Genomic DNA, 19,034 nt, shown 5'->3' with positions numbered 1-19,034 from the left:
TTTTTTTCTCTTTCCGTAATAAGTGAATTGTGTACGGGTCGGATAAATGAGAAAAATATTTTCACTATTCAGTTATTTGAAAATACGCAATTTATTTTTGAATCATGTTGAATGTATATGACCTTAGGCTAATAAATTCCACGATGAATGAGCATGCAGCCCAAAACTTGCATACAAAATTTTCTTTTTTTAAACAAACTTATGAGCTATTAAAGCTTTATTTACTGGTAATAAACTCAATTGGAACTTGTTGCACGAAAAAGTCATTCCATGGAAAACGAACTCCATTAGTTGTCATCGTATAATGGCTGCCTTTACATTCAACATTTTTACTGATCGTATGGTTTTCTTACACAATTATATTTGTTAAAATTAACGTCTTAAACAATGTCAAGCGCTAAACAAAATGTACTGCGGAGTTAAATTTGTAAAACTGAATTAGTTTATTGAATATTGTGCTTTTACACACGTGCTCTTGATCTTAGAGAAAATACGGACGACATTTCCGTATAAAACCGCTTCGTATGGTCATTAGAACAATAAGATATTCAAACTATGACCAATTCTGACTAATTTTTTATATCGTGTAATATTTGCTTCCTGTGTATAGTGATAAGCAGCGTTCACGACCGCAGATAGACCTCCAGGCCCGGAGGCTTTCACACCTCTAAAAATTAAGCCCCGTCCTCGCGTGAGATTTACCACCCGTTAAAAATGTTCGGCCTTAAAAACAGTCTTTCGTTTTTTCTTCTGTTTTTCCCCCTTCCTTTACTGAAACCAGTATATTCAGAGGCGGATCCAGCAATTTTGAAAAGGGGGGGGGGTTCCAATTGATGAAAATCAATACGTGCAAAATACATTATTTGTCAATAAACAAGGCCTTTTGAACGGTTTCCGTGCGTAAATTTAATGAACATTTATCTCATCAATATCTACTTCACATCTATTTTAATATCAGAGTGCACTGCATTATTGCGCGTTTTGGTTTAGGTAAGGAAGATCTGCATAATTTCCAGCCTTAAAAAAAACCCAAGTCTCCAGCAATGAAAACGTGCGTCTATGCTATGCTTAATAGAAAGAAACACTAAGAAACCAAAGATAATTCAGACTTATTTCGACAAGCTATTATAAAAATGAATTTTTGGTAAAAAAAAAAAAAAAAATTATGTTTTTGCTGTTTAAATTCTGAACTATTTATTGACTTTGATTTCTATCGGTTGCTTTCTTAAATAAAGGTCTAAATGATAGGATATGACGAAAATGGGGATAGTTTATCTGCTGAATAGATGGAACATGTAAAATACAATTGTACAAGCAATAGTCGTCCCAGGGAACTTGATGTGACCTCTGTAATGGGTGAGCCACATCATCCGGCACTAGTACAGATGCGATCTTATTCAGGAAAGTTTTGAAAAGTTGTGCAATTTCATAATGGTTTATATAAACCCCCCTACACGGTATTTTGTAACATAATTTCCGATTCTTGGAAACAAAACAAAAAAGGGCTTTCTTTTGTGTTTCATGTGGGTATGAAGGTACGGTATAGCTAGCATTCCAGAAAAATAGCATAACTTGCATAAAATGAACTATAATCGATTTTTTAAAGAAATAGAGTAGACAAAACATTGTAGATGTAATTATATATAAATCTGTGTTTTTAGCGACACTGCTAAGTTAATTTTTTTTTGATTTTCCACATGTTTACTCACAGATATGAGCACCGGATGCTGATGGGGAGTACCTTTTTCGATAAAAAAGATTGTTAGGGTTTTTCATATAAGAAATACATGTAAATTACGGTGCGTTGTAAAAAAATCTTTAAATTAGCAATTTTAAAAGCATTTACTTGAAATAACTACAGTATTTATATTATAAATGGGGACAATTGCCTTTAAATAGGCATTACAAGTTTTCCAAAAAAAATATATGTCCCAGAGAAGGGGGGGGGGGGGTTCCGACCCCCAGAACCCCCCTCTGGATCCGCCAATGATATTGTATGACAGCAGACAAGATAATTTCAAATCTACTATAAAATCTCTCTCTCTCTCTCTCTCTCTCTCTCTCTCTCTCTCTCTCTCTCTCTCTCTCTAACATACGAATATTTTAGTATTTAAATAAAGTGTGTAAGCCTTCTGTCTTACAGGATCCTATTGAGGGTCAGCTCAAGCTTATGGATGACAAGTCCAGTATTTCTTTCTCAAGCGGTTTTATTAAGCGTGATCGTATAGTTAAGATTACAACAATCTAAAGCAGCCCAAATCAGGAGTCTGCACAATCTCATTTCATATGGGTATATATAAGGTTTTACTTATGATGGACAGTTTTGACTAGTTCGGCCCATATACGACGCTCATGAGTGAACATTTAGTGTTCAAAATTAAGATTAATATTTTATTCCTAAATAAAGTAACAAAACCGTCAAAACTGCCAATCAAAGAGTCTGGATGCAGGATGTGGGTCTCCGAGTCCTGGGTCTCGGAGCCCCCCCCCCCCCCACCTAGTATGAGGCATCACTTACTCACAATACGTTCATTCATACACGGCATAAAAGGTTACAAAGGTTAATATATAGAATACACAATACATGACTCAATATAGAATACTAGAGCATTCGTTGCAGACACAGAATCGCCAAATAGGTCACATGTTGTTAAACTCTCAATTTGGATATTATTCTGCCCGTATTATGACCTGGTTTCATAACATCATTTAGGAATACTACGCATTGCTACAAGAGTCACAGAGTTCATTCTGTCAATTATCATTAACACCATTCAGTGCGCAGCATCTAGGTACACATAAATATCATAGTGACCATTATGTAATACTAGCAATTCAAGGTCATAGCATGGCTATCTGTTTACATACGTCCCCCAAACAAAAGAAATATCCCGAAGGGAGATTTCTCATGCCTGGCGCCCGGAATAGGAAAGCGTCCTTGATCTACCCTTGATCAGACGAACTTCCTAGTGACATACCAGTCAGAACATCTATGTTAAGAGATAGTAACAAGTGACATGTTTCCACCTCCGGCTTGGAACACCATTCATCTATAAAAACAAATCTATACCCAGGATGTATACATGTTCATAAAATCATATAGCTTGATTATATCGCATTACAATCATGAAAACAATAATGAATAAAGTATGATAATAATGACCAAGATGAAATAACCATAGTTGAATATAATCGTAAGTAATACTAAGTATGATTAAGCTTGATGTCACATATATATAAAAAGTCAGTGCATGCTTATAAGTTCACAAAAATATCTCTTCCTTCCTAGGGGCGAGGTTCGCGTCATAAGTTCGGAGTCCATCGGTTTCTTCCTGAATTTCTCCAGAGTGAATCAACAAATACAAGATTTACATTAGCACAAGATAACGCACATTTCTACTTTAACACATTTCACATTTTTTTTTTCGCTAAATTTCACAATCCTTTCATAAGGAATACACAACTTCTTCGCGGCTGTAGCTCAATTATTCATCCATCATCGGCACCCGTGGATAGAGGGTCGGCGCGGATGGCGAGGCGACTTCTCGCGGAGCGTCTCCTGCGTTCCTCTGTTGCGTAGACATCGCGGCCTTCTCTTCCAGGTATTTACGTGCCAGCTCTGGGTCCGGTCGATAGTATTTGGTCCATGGATAGTCTTCATTTTCCTCCTCTCCACGAAATTGTTGTGCTAGTTTAGTCGAAATGGTCCCCGTGTTACTGGCCAATTTGTGAGTTCCGATTTTTCCGCTTCGTCGGGGTTTCTCTTTGATCCTAGTGACTTTCGGGATTGGTTCAAGTTCAATAATGTCGCTAGAGGTCCTTTTCTCTGGATTCTCACAACAAAATACAGTGTCTTTGGAAGAACCTTTCTTATCTCCGTCACTACCCCTTTTTTCGACAACCTGTCCAGCAACCACGACAACATATACCACCCCACTTTTTAATATTTTTCCGTTTCTTAATACAAAGTACTATCGTTATTGTTACTGCCAAAGTTAAAACCAGGGGCTTCCCACCAAAGAACATGGGTTGCAAATTAGTTACTGGCAATTTCGCCATAATTGATTAATAGGGACAACTTTATTATCTTTTGTCTTAAGACAATAAACCATGAAAACCCGAGGAACCTTGTCCCATACTCAAAATGTTGATCGCAAAATTTGATTGTTTTTACGAATTATCTTAAAGTTCTTACAAAAGTCACACTTACAAAAATCAGTCGTAAAATTTCTTTACTTATTTGCTGTCTCATGTATTTCGAGTATATGTTAAATCTCTTTAACCTTCATATACCTTCACATAACCGAGGTACTGAGTCCGCGTTTGCTAGTCAACGTATCTCAATACATGTTTTTATGTCACAGGGGGTCATCCTGTCATATCTTTTTAAAAGCGTGCTATATATACAAAGCTAAGCTTATTCAAGATTATTTACATCTACATTATACGATAATAAAACTTTTTTAGTTTATTATTTTGGCTAATTCCTTCATAATAGCCAAACAATCTACAGCAAACTTTTGTTTGCTATTTTCCCTACGGGGCTTAGGGATTAGTTTACGCGGTTTAGGGATTGGTTTGAAGCCTAGACCTACTTTAGGGGCTATTTCGTCTATTTCCATATTTTCATCTAAGGGTACATTTGGGTTATCTAAGGGTATTTCATAGTCTTGACCACTATTTTCACCACATTGATTTGACTCATGGGTCTCATCCGATTCTGAATCTACGGTCTGATCATTCTCGTGTTTATACTGCTGATCATCCATGATTTTCTTAGCTCTTATACGTCTTTGAAGTTCTGCTAGGGGAATATCCTCTTCGTCTGAAGATCCTTCTCTTTCCCATTGTTTGGACTGTATAGCTCTTTCCAATGGTTCTGGTTGCATGTCTTCATTTTCTGACGACGATTCATCTTCCGGTGGCACCACATAGTTAGTTTTTCTTAGAGTTCTTCCACCATCTTCAGTAGTTTGTGAAAGGGGCCAGTGCGAAATATCTGCCCGTCTTAATTGTCGCGCATGGCATTTGGTGGTTAATCCAGTCAATTGATCTCTCACCACGAAACTAACTGGTCCTTTCTGCTCTATGATTCGATAATATGGTAGCCACTTTTTATCTAACTTATTTTGTCTTCTGTTGTTCTTAAGGTAGACAGGGTCACCTACCTGAAAATTTTCGTCTTTGCTTTTCTTATCGGCCTGAGCTTTCTGTTTCTTCTTGGCTTCCTTCATATTACGATGTACTAGCAGGAAAGCTTTATGCTGTTCTTGAAGGGCGATCTTGTGTTGATCTTCCCCCGCATATCTCCTTCGAGGTTTCATCAACGTATCAAGAGGTAATACGACATCTCTGTTGTACATAAGGTAATATGGAGAAAACTTTGACGAATCGTTAGGATGGAAACGAATGGCTGCCAACGTCTGATTAAGATGAATATCCCATGTTTGAGCGTTGTCTGTTGTTTTCTTAGCCATCACGTCATGTAGAGTTCTATGAAATCGTTCTACTTTACCATTACCTTGAGGGCTGTAATAAGATGTTTTGATATGGTTGATATTCAATTCTTTTAAAGTTTCTTCCACTTTCTTATTCACATTTTCTGTTCCGTTGTCTGTGAGGATTTGAAGAGGACAGCCATATCTTGGATATATTTCTTCTAAGATAAGATGTACTATGTTGTCAGCTGACTTATCAGGAACGGGAAAAGCTTCTGGCCAACCAGAGTAAATGTCAATAAAAGAAACTATGTACTTGTTTCCCGACAAGGATGTTGGATATGGTCCAGATAGATCAAGTCCTACTTTAGCCATTGGAAAAGGTGGTATATCTGTCTCTTGAAGTGGAGGTTGATTTTTCTTATTGCTCCTCGTTTGGCATACTACACATCCTTCTATATAAGAGTATAACCTTTTGTACAAATTTGGTATGTAGTACTTTTGTCTGATTACGTCATATGTTTTGTCCACTCCCATATGTCCAAGTCCGTCATGATACTGCTGCACTACTAAAAGTTCTAACTCACGTGGTACATACAGGCGAAGTTTTGGGCCTTCTGAGTCTCCATCTGAAAGATAGTACATTAAACCATCAATTTCCAAAAACTTCTTTTCTTCGGTTGCCGTTGCTGTTCCTTTATTTAACCGATTCTTCAGTTTCTTAATCTGCTCATCGTGTTGTTGACTTTCTTTGATGTTGATTTCTTCTGGTAGATCAATAAAGGGTTTGACCAATTCGTCGTGTTGTTTAACTTCACATCTGGCTAATCGCTTAGGCGAAAAGGCATTTGAGTTAAGTACGTTTACTTCAAAGAAATTGTCCTTAACATCTGGTTCATCATGCTCTGATTGTTCTTCCTCTTCACACTCGAGGTTGACTGTCGGTAATCGGGATAAGAGATCTGCACAGCAGTTAAATCTTCCTTCTATGTACTCTACCTTACAGTTATATCCTGTAATACTTAATGCCCATAGTTGAATTTTCTTATTTTGCATTGGAGATTCTAAGATATACTTGAGCGGCTTATGGTCTGTTCTTATAGTAAACTGAGCACCGTGTAAATAATGGTCTAACTTCTGAAGGGCGTAATGGATTGCAAATGCCTCCTTTTCTATGGTTGACCACTTTTCTTGAGTTTTACTCAGCTTGTGGGATAAGTAATATATTGGCTTATCTTCTCCCTCATCTGTCTTTTGAGTAAGGCACGCTCCAATACAATTGTCGCTGGCATCGGTGTACAGGATGTAAGGCTTATTAGTATCTGGATATGCTAGTAAAGGCACTACCGTTAAACTTTCTTTAATAAAGTCAAACGCTTTTTGGCAACATGGCGTCCATTTGAACCTTGCATATTTTCTGGTTAAGTCAATCAATGGTTCCGCAATCTTAGAGAAGTTCGGTATAAATCTCCTGTAATAACTACACATACCTATAAAGCCACGAACTTCTCGGACTGTAGTGGGCGCTGGTAACTTTCTTATAGCTTCGACTTTCTTTGGATCAGGTGTAACGCCATGTTCATCAATGATGAAACCAAGATATTCTGTCTGTTCCTTGAAGAAACTACATTTCTTTAGCTTCATTTTAAGTCCATGCTTCCTTAGGCGGTTGAAAACGTCTTGAATATGCCGAAGATGATCTTCCGGTGTCTCTGAGAATATAAGAATGTCATCCAGGTATGCGATGGCAAACTCCTCTTGTCCTTGAAGAACTATGTTCATCAGCTCTTGAAAGACTGCTGGTGCATTACTCAACCCAAATAGCATCCGGTTGAATTGGAATAGTCCTTTGTGACATGCAAAGGCCGTTTTTTCTTTACTTGAATCTTCTAATTTCACTTGCCAATATCCACTCTTTAAGTCTAGTGCAGTGAAATATTTTGCCTTACCTAGTAAACATAGGATGTCATCAATCAACGGTAGCGGGAATGATACGGGTTTCGCTATCTTATTCAAGCTTCTAAAGTCAACGCACATTCGGTCTGATCCGTCCTTTTTCTTCACCACTACTAAGGGAAATGACCAAGGCGATTGTGATCTCTCGATTATCTTTGCGTCCATCATTTCCAGTATGGCCTTGTCAATTATCTGTCTTTTATTTAAGGGTACACGGTAGGGTCTGTTCTTTATTGGGTGGTGATCTCCAGTTTCTACCTTCATTTTAACAGTATCAGTCACTCCAAGGTCACTGTCTTTCTTTGCAAATAAATCATTGTTTTTGCTCACAAGTCTTTTGATTGAGTGTTCAAATCTTCTAGGTACATCAATTTCTTCTTTTGTGTCTTGAGTAGTCTGTATATCTGAGATTTCCTTCTGTTTTAATGCGGTAATTCGTCCTACTATGTAGCCTCTTGGAATTTTATAATTTTTGTTAGTTTGGTTAACGAAGATCATTGGAACTTTCTTATCCTTCCGAACTATACAAACGGCGTCTTTTAAATATAGTCCTGGGTCTTCCATAATGCAGTTATTGTCTATGCTGTTCACTTCAACCAAGTCATTTTTTTCCAGAGGAAAATTGTTGTTTATTTTTCCATAGAATACAGTCACCGTGTTTGGTCTCATAATAAGTTTCTTAGGAGTTCTTACAATAGTTGAGATATGTAAATCTTCTTTAAGTTCCGCGTATACTTTGCCATCAATACGCATGAGTCCAAGATCAAAGTATAAACGAACATTGTTTTTCTTGAGCCAATCACGACCGAGAATCATGTTTCGGTTGAGTCCCTTTGTCACATAAAGTTTGTGGTCTAAAGTTAACCCTGAAATCTTAAAGGAAATATTTACATACCCTATCGCAATTAAAGAATTGCCATTTGCTGCTTGTAAAGAGGGGATGTCATTATTAAACAACTTGGGGCGGGGAAATAGATTATCATACATTTTCTTACTAATTAGAGATACGGCTGCCCCTGTATCTACCAAAGCTCTAAATTTATTTTTACCTACTTTTAATAAACAGCTACTGGGGTTGTTAGTAAAATTAATTTCATATGTAGGTCTTTGTTTAAAGTTCTTTCTTCGGGCTTCAACGAAGGAAGAACGTCTTAGTTTTCCTGTTTTTGTTTGTCAAAATAAGAGCGCGATTTGAAATTTTGAGACGATCCCCTATTTACTTGGTCGCTAGATTTATATGTTCGGCCTTGACGATTTGATGGTCTGCCCCGATTTTGCTGCGTTCTTTGATACATATGCGAGCCCCAACAATCTGCACGCACATGACCTACTTTACCACAATTCCAACATTCCACAGGCGAACGGGGTCTCTGTTCTATATTATGGACGGGTTTGTTTTGACTGGGTCGTTTATCTATTTGAGGACGGGACCTGACTTGGGATTTATTTTGAGTACAAAATCGAGCCCTATGACCCGTCTGTTTACATTTAAAACACCTACTATTACGCGCATGGTCAATTTCCATTGGTTCTACATGCCTTGTCTCTACTGAGGTAAGATTATCTGCTCTATCCTTTAATAAGGGAAGAGTAGTATCAAGATTTGAAAGAGTTCGTCTGTTGTCATTACTTTGTACAATTTCTGTCATATTTGACCCTCTTATCGCTAGCCTCTGTCTCAGATTTTGTTCTCGCATTGCTATTTGAATTGCGGATTCTAAATCTTTAGGGTTTTCTCGCAAAATTTTCATTCAGAGGTAGTCGAATGTCAACCCGTCACAAAAGATATCTACTAACTGTTGTTGTATCAAAGGGTCTTTTAGTCTGTCATTACTGTAGGCGTCTTCCGCGATTTGCAATAGTCTCTCGGCGAACAACTGAACACTTTCATTTGAATGTTGTCGAGTCTTACGCATTACTGCTAACGCGTGTTGGGGGTCTGTTATTTCTGCAAATCTATTTTTAAGGGATTCCTTAAGATCGTTCCAAGATGGGATTTCTTCAGACGCATCTGTTTCATCTAAATACCTTTTAATATAATCCCCAACTGAACCCTTACTCGTTATGTATGCAAGCATGGGGATCTCATGACCTTGCTTCCCAGACATAACACTGTACTTTTCAACTTCCTTTATCCACTGTTTAAATTTTTGAGCATCTCCCTCAAAAGGAGTTATCACAGAAGATAGGGGCACTGAGAGTGCGGCTGTTATAGCTTTAACTTGCCCAATAAAAAAATCTTTTTCATCATCCTGATCTGAGACTCGGTGTCGAGTTTCACGAGTTTCATACGGCCTAGCATCATGATATGTTTCAAAAGTGCTCTTTTTCTGGGGATTTTTCACCTGTTTCTTGCCCTTTATTTTCTTTGTTCTGACCAAACCCCGCAAATTGTTTTTCTAATTGCTCCATTTGATTTTTAAATTCTTTTTTATCAAACCCATCACCTGTCGCCATATTGGTTGCTTAGACAAAGTTGTTTACTTCGAGATAGCTATAAGAGACATATAGAAATGGTTCTTACCTTACTCTGTATTGAACTTCGCTCAGTCCTGGTCACTGGCACCAAGAAAGTTCATGTAAGCCTTCTGTCTTACAGGATCCTATTGAGGGTCAGCTCAAGCTTATTGATGACAAGTCCAGTATTTCTTTCTCAAGCGGTTTTATTAAGCGTGATCGTATAGTTAAGATTACAACAATCTAAAGCAGCCCAAATCAGGAGTCTGCACAATCTCATTTCATATGGGTATATATAAGGTTTTACTTATGATGGACAGTTTTGACTAGTTCGGCCCATATACGACGCTCATGAGTGAACATTTAGTGTTCAAAATTAAGATTAATATTTTATTCCTAAATAAAGTAACAAAACCGTCAAAACTGCCAATCAAAGAGTCTGGATGCAGGATGTGGGTCTCCGAGTCCTGGGTCTCGGAGCCCCCCCACCTAGTATGAGGCATCACTTACTCACAATACGTTCATTCATACACGGCATAAAAGGTTACAAAGGTTAATATATAGAATACACAATACATGACTCAATATAGAATACTAGAGCATTCGTTGCAGACACAGAATCGCCAAATAGGTCACATGTTGTTAAACTCTCAATTTGGATATTATTCTGCCCGTATTATGACCTGGTTTCATAACATCATTTAGGAATACTACGCATTGCTACAAGAGTCACAGAGTTCATTCTGTCAATTATCATTAACACCATTCAGTGCGCAGCATCTAGGTACACATAAATATCATAGTGACCATTATGTAATACTAGAAATTCAAGGTCATAGCATGGCTATCTGTTTACAAGTGCTACCGGTAACATGTAGTAATGCTGACAGGTTCTAAATCTTCATCTTGGCATTAAACAAGTTAAATTATGTATTTTTTTTTTTGTTACGGAATAATGTCCATGGTTTCAAATGATTTAAAGTTCGTTATTTAATGATTGTCTTAAAAATTCTTAATGCATGAAAGTCAACGCTAACAGAGTTTTTTTTATATCGACGGTGTACTGTCTCCTTCTTTGTGTATGTCTACATAATCTACAAAATCTTCTGTCTGTCTGGGAACAACGAAAAACCCGAAACTAACAGAAAGGCCCAGACTATACACATGCCCGGTTGACTGCGACAAGGTGTGAAAACTGACCACCTGTGTATATGTGGTGGGGCATAGGAATAAAATTAACAGATGTAAACGTCGGGGAAATACACTGTTAAAACAAAAAGTCTGTATTTTCACTTTTGATTAAAAAAATCATTACGGTTGCCGAGTGCATTGGGATCATAATAATTTAAAATCTGTCTGAAAAGATTATTATTATTTACTTTTTACTTACATGTAGGACTACTTGCATGTAATGTTTGCACAAAAGTGGGATTTATTATATCTATTTAATAGTGATTACACATCGAGGTCAAAATTAAAAAGGCGCATTAATTTCATTAACCGATTGCTTAACATGAATCGTTTCGACATAGCACAGTACTGCAAGGAGTATCAAAGGATTTGGGGGGAAAAGGGGGGGGGGGTTATGGGGTTATTATCCATGTTACATTTTATTTTTTGACTTAAAGTTTGCAAATATATTTCTAAAACCTGGGAGTTAGTTGGCAAAGATAAACTTGAGACATAAAGAAAAATAATCGATTTGTAAAAAGAAGCAGATTAATAGACAAACAAATTCTTAACCCAATTGATTGGATCTCTCTCGATCTCTCTCTTTCTCTCTCTCTCTCTCTCTCTCTCTCTCTCTCTCTCTCTCTCTCATGAATTTTCTAGTGCTAAAACTTGGGGCCCCGAGTCAGAATGGTATAAGCACGATAAAATCCCCTTACGGCATCATAACCGCCAGTTTCAACATAGATTTTATTGTAAACTTTTCTACAACTTCAAATGACACCAGTACAATATAGTCAGGAAGTGATATACCTGTAATCTCTCTCTCTCTCTCTCTCTCTCTCTCTCTCTTTCTCTCTCACAGTATAGAAAAATAGTGTGTAGAGTAGGGCATTTTATATCTTATTTCTAAAACATAAAAAGTAAATCCTATTTTAAGAAAACTGTACAGCTACGCATATTACAAAATGTTACAACCTTCCTTGATTTCAATCCTTATTTTTATTTCTTGCAGAAATTAATGATACTGTTAATTACTGCTTAATATGTCACTGATTATGTTTAAAATTTATAATGTATTTTGCCGTTGGTGGTAATTTGTAAAATTAAAACCCGACATTTGCAATGTATTTTTAAATGTTTTAATCAAAAGAAATCAATTAACAAATGAGCTAGAAACTCGCACGCTATCTTCAAAATGTACCTGTGTAGTCAAGCGGGCAGTCATGATAAATGGACATGTGTACACAAAAAACAAGCATAAAAATATTTTGTGGATTCTGTTCATGTGTTTAATTGACTGTGTTTAGTGGCTGAAACACAGCTCGTAAGACACAGAGAATTAACAATCCGATCATTTGTCATGTATCATCAATAAGAAATGATTAATTTGTAACCTTGCTGGTTTGGGGGGGGGGGGGGGGGGGTAATATATATATATGAGAGTTCATTATATGTAGCTGTAGTCGTAAATTATTGTTTCAGAGAAAAATAGTATTTTGAGTTATGGTGTATCTAATTTTTATCTGTTTTTATGCATTATCAAATCATTAATTTGTGTAATGGAATATTGCACAATGCAAGCTAAATCATTTCACAATTTCGTTAGTCATATCTAGAAGGGCCAGCACGATGTTTATTCTATACTGTTTTGTTCAGTTAAAGCTCCTACAATACGGAAAGGGAGAATACACAATATATACAATCTTCCAAAGAAACGCACACGTAAGTGGATGATTTAGTGTTCATTTTTTGTAAACGATACAGTATAGTACTTGGAGTTAGTACTGTAGTACTAAAATTAGATATCTGTCAAAACTTATTGCAAGGGTTACACTTTTAATTCTTTGACTTTTTAATAATAAACAACAAAATAGCTTTCTTTGATGATGCATGCGAGATATGAAGATAGCAATTGTAGTTACTGCAGACAAAAATACATAAACTGCGTTATTTTTTTTCTCTAATGTCGCCACCTTTAAACCCCGCATAAATCACAAAAGAAAGCATTTTATTGTTTAACTAAAGTAATTGTTTCCTATATAATTTATGATAAAGGGATACCAGCCAAAAACACGGTTCTTTGAGAAAATAAGACATAAGTAGTTATTATGTCAAAAATGTCTTGCGTAGAAATACAAAATCCTTATCAATGTCATATTTCGGGGATGATATTTCGTTTAAAAAGTAAATAATGTATGGAACAACCGTTTTACTCATTATAGTTTCAGGGGGATGAATTTTGCACATTCTGAACTTGACCCTAAATTTCAATTCACAGTTTGTAGTCATTACGTGCTTTTATTTAAATATCTTTTTTCTCTTTGTAGCTCCTAGAATAAGGTCCGAGAGAAGAGACAGCGCATATGACGCTCTTATCAAACGCCGGTGCAATAGACGACGAGTTTGCAAGCAATAAAATCCGTTCACGTGCCCTGTAAAGATCACTGTAACTTATAACTATAACTCAATGCCTGAAAAATAAAGTCTGCGTGGAATGATAACACTTTTTATATCATTGAAACGGGTGTATACTGAATGCTTTGTGTTACTACCTAAAAGTGAGTCATATTAAAAGGAGGAAATCGATTGAAATTAAAGTAATTGGCGGTTAATTCAAAGCCTTGTACGCACTTACACTTTAGTTCTACAAGCACTTCCGCTAATAACTCCAAATTTGAAAATGTGTTACATATAATATCAATTTTAACATATGAGATTTTCTGTACAATTGGATAAGATCTCACTTTATACTTTGTTGAATGAATTTGTATACTTCTGGTTACAATAACATTTTCATTTTCATCACTGTTGTTGATGTTTTAGAAAAACTATCATGAGCCCATGTCAACCTTGGAAAATTGGCTTTCGTCATTTATAATGTAGAATCTACAGGAATCTGTATCTGAATGTAAATTTTAAAACAAATAAAATGGTAACTTAATTGATGCCCCTTTACTTGTATAACCTTGCCAACGAGACTGAGCTTACTTTTTGCTCAAGCTGGCGAAAACAGAACATATAATTGTGTATAAGAAAAAATAATGTCTTTTGTTACGTAAACGCCAAACGATATAATTATACAAAACAGTTCTTCATTTACAATACAACAGAGGAATTGCGTGTGGTGCTGAATGCAGTCATGATCCACTATTATACATTATTAAAAAGAAAGAGGAAAATTTCGTGCATGCTGACTGACTTTTTTCCGACCATATGTCAAGCTATTTTCATGCAAAGAGCACACGGCGGATGGACCGGTCAGTAAAAGATGCTTACTGCTCCATGGCACCCGTCCTACCTCTTTTTTTTTGCGAAGGTCCTTGCTTGCTCTGCCCCTTTTTTCTTTACCTTTGGACTTAATTTAAAAAATTGTTCGTTATCGCAAAATTTTATCCATAAATTCATTAAAACCGAGTTTGTAAACGTTATAACCATTTTAAGTGTAAAAATGTTAAGTTTTCAAAAGATTTATTAAGCATTTTGCCGGAGAGTCCGCAAAACTTCACTATATATATCACTTCAATATATATCTAGATATATCAGTATTTGTACTTAGTTTTACTTAATGTACCTTGAAAAAACATCTAAAATCATCTTACACATTTTAAAATGGTATCCAGTTGATTTTCACGATTTCCCAAAAATTGCTGTTGAAAAAATATGTGAAATGCTTATTTCTTAATTTCCTATTCAAAATAAATAACATGAGTTTTAGAACCATAAAAATTCATATCTATAAATTCATGTCAGTGATAAAAGGTAGTGAAACATCGATTGTATTAAATCCCAAATCAATCATTACAGCAATTTTTTTTTAGGAAACATAAACACCACTGCAGCAAGTGTGTTTCGCAACATTGTCAATTTTTTATTAAAAATGAATTGATGAACACTGTATGTCTGTAGCTGAGATTCGCTTGTCCTCACTCTCTATATTTAGAATCAAATTATGAACCCCATGTGGAGTTATGAAATAAACAAACACAATAAACATACTTAGAAAATGTTTTCCAAATGTAAACAGTCTGTGCAATTTACACTTTCAAGGAACATGCCTCACGCTGATTTAAACAGACTTGATACCTTGTCATGGAATACCATCGTAATACTAAATAACCAAGGGTAAATAATCAGACTAAATTCTGTTCAATTCATTTCACGGTCAAATTACACTTTCATGAGAGTACATTCTTTTATTTCATTATTATAGACACATGCAGCAAATGGACATTGTGTCTTATTTATTGTGACAACACATTTATTATTTTACGCCCAGTGCTGTTTTTTACTACGCGTATCTGACACATTTCAAATGATGATAAATATGCTGTCGTGCCCAAAAATTGCACATATTTGTTGTGTTCAACAGCTGGCTTTCATACACAGGTATATAGTGGTGCAAGCAATTGTTCTATAACACAGACACTTCTCTTTGCCATATTAGGAAACGAGCATGAAATATGTCAGCTTGTGTGTTTTGATTTTGATGCTTATGTTTATCGTTTGTGATGTACAAGTAAGTAATGGACTCTCAACAAAATTGAAAAGTAAGTCCCTTACATTTATATGTTATATCAAATATGAAGCATTGTAAGAAATGCTTTTAAATATAAATATGATGTAATTGTTATAGGTTACTTTTCTTTTTCACGGATCATTATATTTAACGTAGATTTATGTAAAGAATCCTTAATATATAATTGTTTTGAATTTTCATCTGGTCATGTAATTTTGAACACGTTATGATACAAAAATTGATATGAAACTGATGAGAGGTGCAAATAACCTACAAATAATGTGTGGATGTACAGATATATTATACAAATATTGACTGGGGTTGAGGGCAACATTGATTATATTGGCCCCCGAGGGACGGAATATTGCCCGACGCGAAGCGGAGGGCAATATTTTCGTCCCAAGGGGGCTAATATAATCAATGTTGCCCGAAAACACAGTCAACATTTGTTTTGTTATATGAAGAAACAAACCAAAATTTAAGAAAGTAATTGAAAACAGATCGCCGTAATTTTCTCAGCTCAACAAAAAATTCACGAATTCAATTTTGTGCAAAGCTCATTTCCAAAATATCCTCAGCATCAAACGGTCACTGGTGATATTCCGCCGACCGAAAGAATTAATATACAGATGTTCTACCTGATTTTACTTCACAGTAATTCGCAAATCCTTATATCCGTTATGATAGCAAACCGTCGCATTGCGCGTCCGTTGTTTACATGCTTTGACTGACTGTCTATTATGACGTCACCTTGTTTTGGAGTCGCGAAGAGTTATTTACGTCATCGTTTACGAATCAACTAATCAGAGGCGATTATTTGATATAGAGGGAATGTTCTCTAGATATAATTCCTAGCCGGTCAATATCAAAAAAATATTGACCGGTCTATATTTTTCGGACGAGCTGATATTACAGTTCTTGACTATTCGTCTAAATAGAGTTATATAGTGAGAATATACTACTGAATATAACAATGTTGTTTATCATCTGTTTGAATAAATTCAGATTTATTACTCCTATCTGCAGGTCGTCGTAGGATGGTTGTAAGAAGAGATGGTATTTACGGTGTAAAGAAGAAACGCTGGAGGAAATAGAGTTCATGGCGTGGTGCAATAGCTGTCTAACAATTAAAAAAGTGTTAACTTTATTTTTAAATTAAGTGGATTTATTTTACGACTTAAATTCGGATAAATTAAATTGATGATTATCAATGATAAACAAATGCTATCAATTGATGATATTTTTGTTAACAACATCCTGTATCTTCAACTACGTCAAAAAGAACAAAAAATAACACAACATGTAATATTATACTACAAAACCGTATATAACATTAAATTTACATTTTATGTGAATTTCTATATTTTAGACAAATATATACACTTATTTAAAGTTTAACGTGTATCTGTTCTCGCATTTTGAGCGGACGTTTGAATGTCTTTTTGCGTTATAACACCTTTTGAGATTGCTTTTATTATTGATAAATAACGCCCTTAAATAAAAGTTATCATTTATTTTTCTTTACTGATATACAAAGCCTTTTAGATAGGCGTTAAATCGCCCTATTTTGCGTTAATTTTATTTCCTTAAAAAAGGAATAAGATGTATTGCCGACAGCTACCTTTTTCGTTTGAAATAGATGGATATATTTGCTTACATGAATCGTTTATACTAAATGTATGTCTCTAAAAGAAGCTAAATATCAAGTCTTTAAAGATAATTATGTGTTGCGTTTTTGCTAGGAATAGAAGGCTATACAACCAAGCAAAAGTATCCCCTTCCCCTTGTATACACCAAAGAAATAGAGAATAGAGATACAGGAGATATTATGAATTCTGTTATATGCGTAATTGTATGTATAATTTAACTTTGATTTTCCATAAAACAATTGGTTCAACTCTAATAAATTTATATTCATAAATGATGCATCCTTTACAAAATTTCATAGCACGAAAGGTAGGTTCCGCAAAGCGAAGCCATTGTTTACCATTTAGAAGCAATAAATAGTACAAATTAAAATTTAGTAAAAAAAAAAAAAGATGACAATAACAAACTGCCAGCCATCTCAAAAATCCATAAAACGATATATAAATTCAAAGCAGAGCAACACGGTCCTCTAAAAGGATAGAGGTAGGATCAGGTGCCTAGGAGGAGTGAGCATCCTCTGCTGAGCGGTCACACCCGCCGTGTGATCTTGTCGTAATCAGAAAAAAATAAACAGGAAAGTCCGTAGACAATTTGGTGATTAATTATGGTCTAACAATTAGTATGAAAAACGTCAGTCAGCATGCGACCCAGTGGAAGATTGTATTTGCTGACGAGGTCGTTGTATCGACCATAGAACCTACGAAAAAATAACTTCAAACGAGACTGTTGATAGTCTTGTTTATCAACTTGTTTGTCAGTAGCTTGTCTCGCCTTAGAAACTGTTTATCCAAAGCGCATGCCATTGTGTTTCGATTTACCTAATAAACAAAAAAAACAACAACATGCAGGTGATGAAGGCATATTGCTACATTAATAAGGCAAGTTGACTATAGAAAAATTGAAGTCACCGCGTTTATCATAAAGATTTGTTGTTACGTTACCATCAATGTCCATTTCCAGTAAAATATTCAAATATGAAACAAGTGACGCAGACTCTGTGGTATCATTTATTTCAAGTGCACTGGGATATATCAAGTCGACTTAAGTATGGAAATAACAATTGTTAATTGATGATACGTCGTCGATATACCGTTTAAGCCCACAGTGAGTAATTGATTTTCACGTACAAGTTTTTGAATAAATTCTGCTTCATAAGTATACAAAAATAGAATATTTATTGCTTACATATGGGCACAATTGGTACCCATGGTACCTGTGGGAATTCCACCAAATTGTTGGAAGACTTGATTTCCAAAAACTACATAGATGTTGTCTATCAGAAACTCAAGTATCGTTTCAATGTCAACTTCAGAGTGTGTGCAAAATATTTTTTTTTAGATTTCCAATGACTAGGTTAGCATTATTACGACTTTCATTTTTATTGAAGAAACAACTGTCGATGATTTAAAAAAGCCTAGATTTTAAATTGCCATGGGGAATAGTTGTATAAAGCATTAAACAATCGTATGGTTTGACGCTTTTGATTTTGGTAAGATTTTCTTTCCTTAAAGTATCTTATAATTCTTTAGGGTTTTTAAGTATCCACATCTGATTCACACCACTTCTGAAGAGTACGGTACTTGAGTACTTGAAGTGTCTCCTTCCCTACTGTAAGAATTTTAGTAGTTTGGTGGAACATTTACTGGAACGTGCTATATCTCATCATTTCTCTGTTTGTAAGGACGTTTGTTAAGCTTTGGAATCCAGTACAAATAAGGTAAATCAAATTCATTTTGCTTTTGGAGGATATTAAAGATATATATCCATAACCGATTTATGATTTTGAAGTATTTCCTGCTTGAAAACCATGCTATGGGTGTAAGTAGGATTACCATTTGTAGAATTGA

General features: G+C 35.5%; 1 long non-coding RNA gene across 1 annotated transcript; it reads left to right on the top strand.

Moving 5' to 3' along the window:
* Positions 1-7,804: 7,804 nt before the first annotated feature.
* Positions 7,805-13,938, top strand: LOC128161306 (uncharacterized). The gene is made up of 3 exons (XR_008240349.1): positions 7,805-8,948; positions 12,681-12,746; positions 13,352-13,938. It is a non-coding gene; the product is annotated as an uncharacterized LOC128161306 (long non-coding RNA).
* The last annotated feature ends 5,096 nt before the right edge of the window (positions 13,939-19,034 follow it).

This window comes from Crassostrea angulata, chromosome 8 (assembly GCF_025612915.1).
Source record: "Crassostrea angulata isolate pt1a10 chromosome 8, ASM2561291v2, whole genome shotgun sequence".
Classification (NCBI taxonomy): domain Eukaryota; kingdom Metazoa; phylum Mollusca; class Bivalvia; order Ostreida; family Ostreidae; genus Magallana; species Magallana angulata.
The sequence above is the reverse complement of the archived record's forward strand: the minus strand, read 5'-3'. Positions and strand labels throughout refer to the sequence as shown.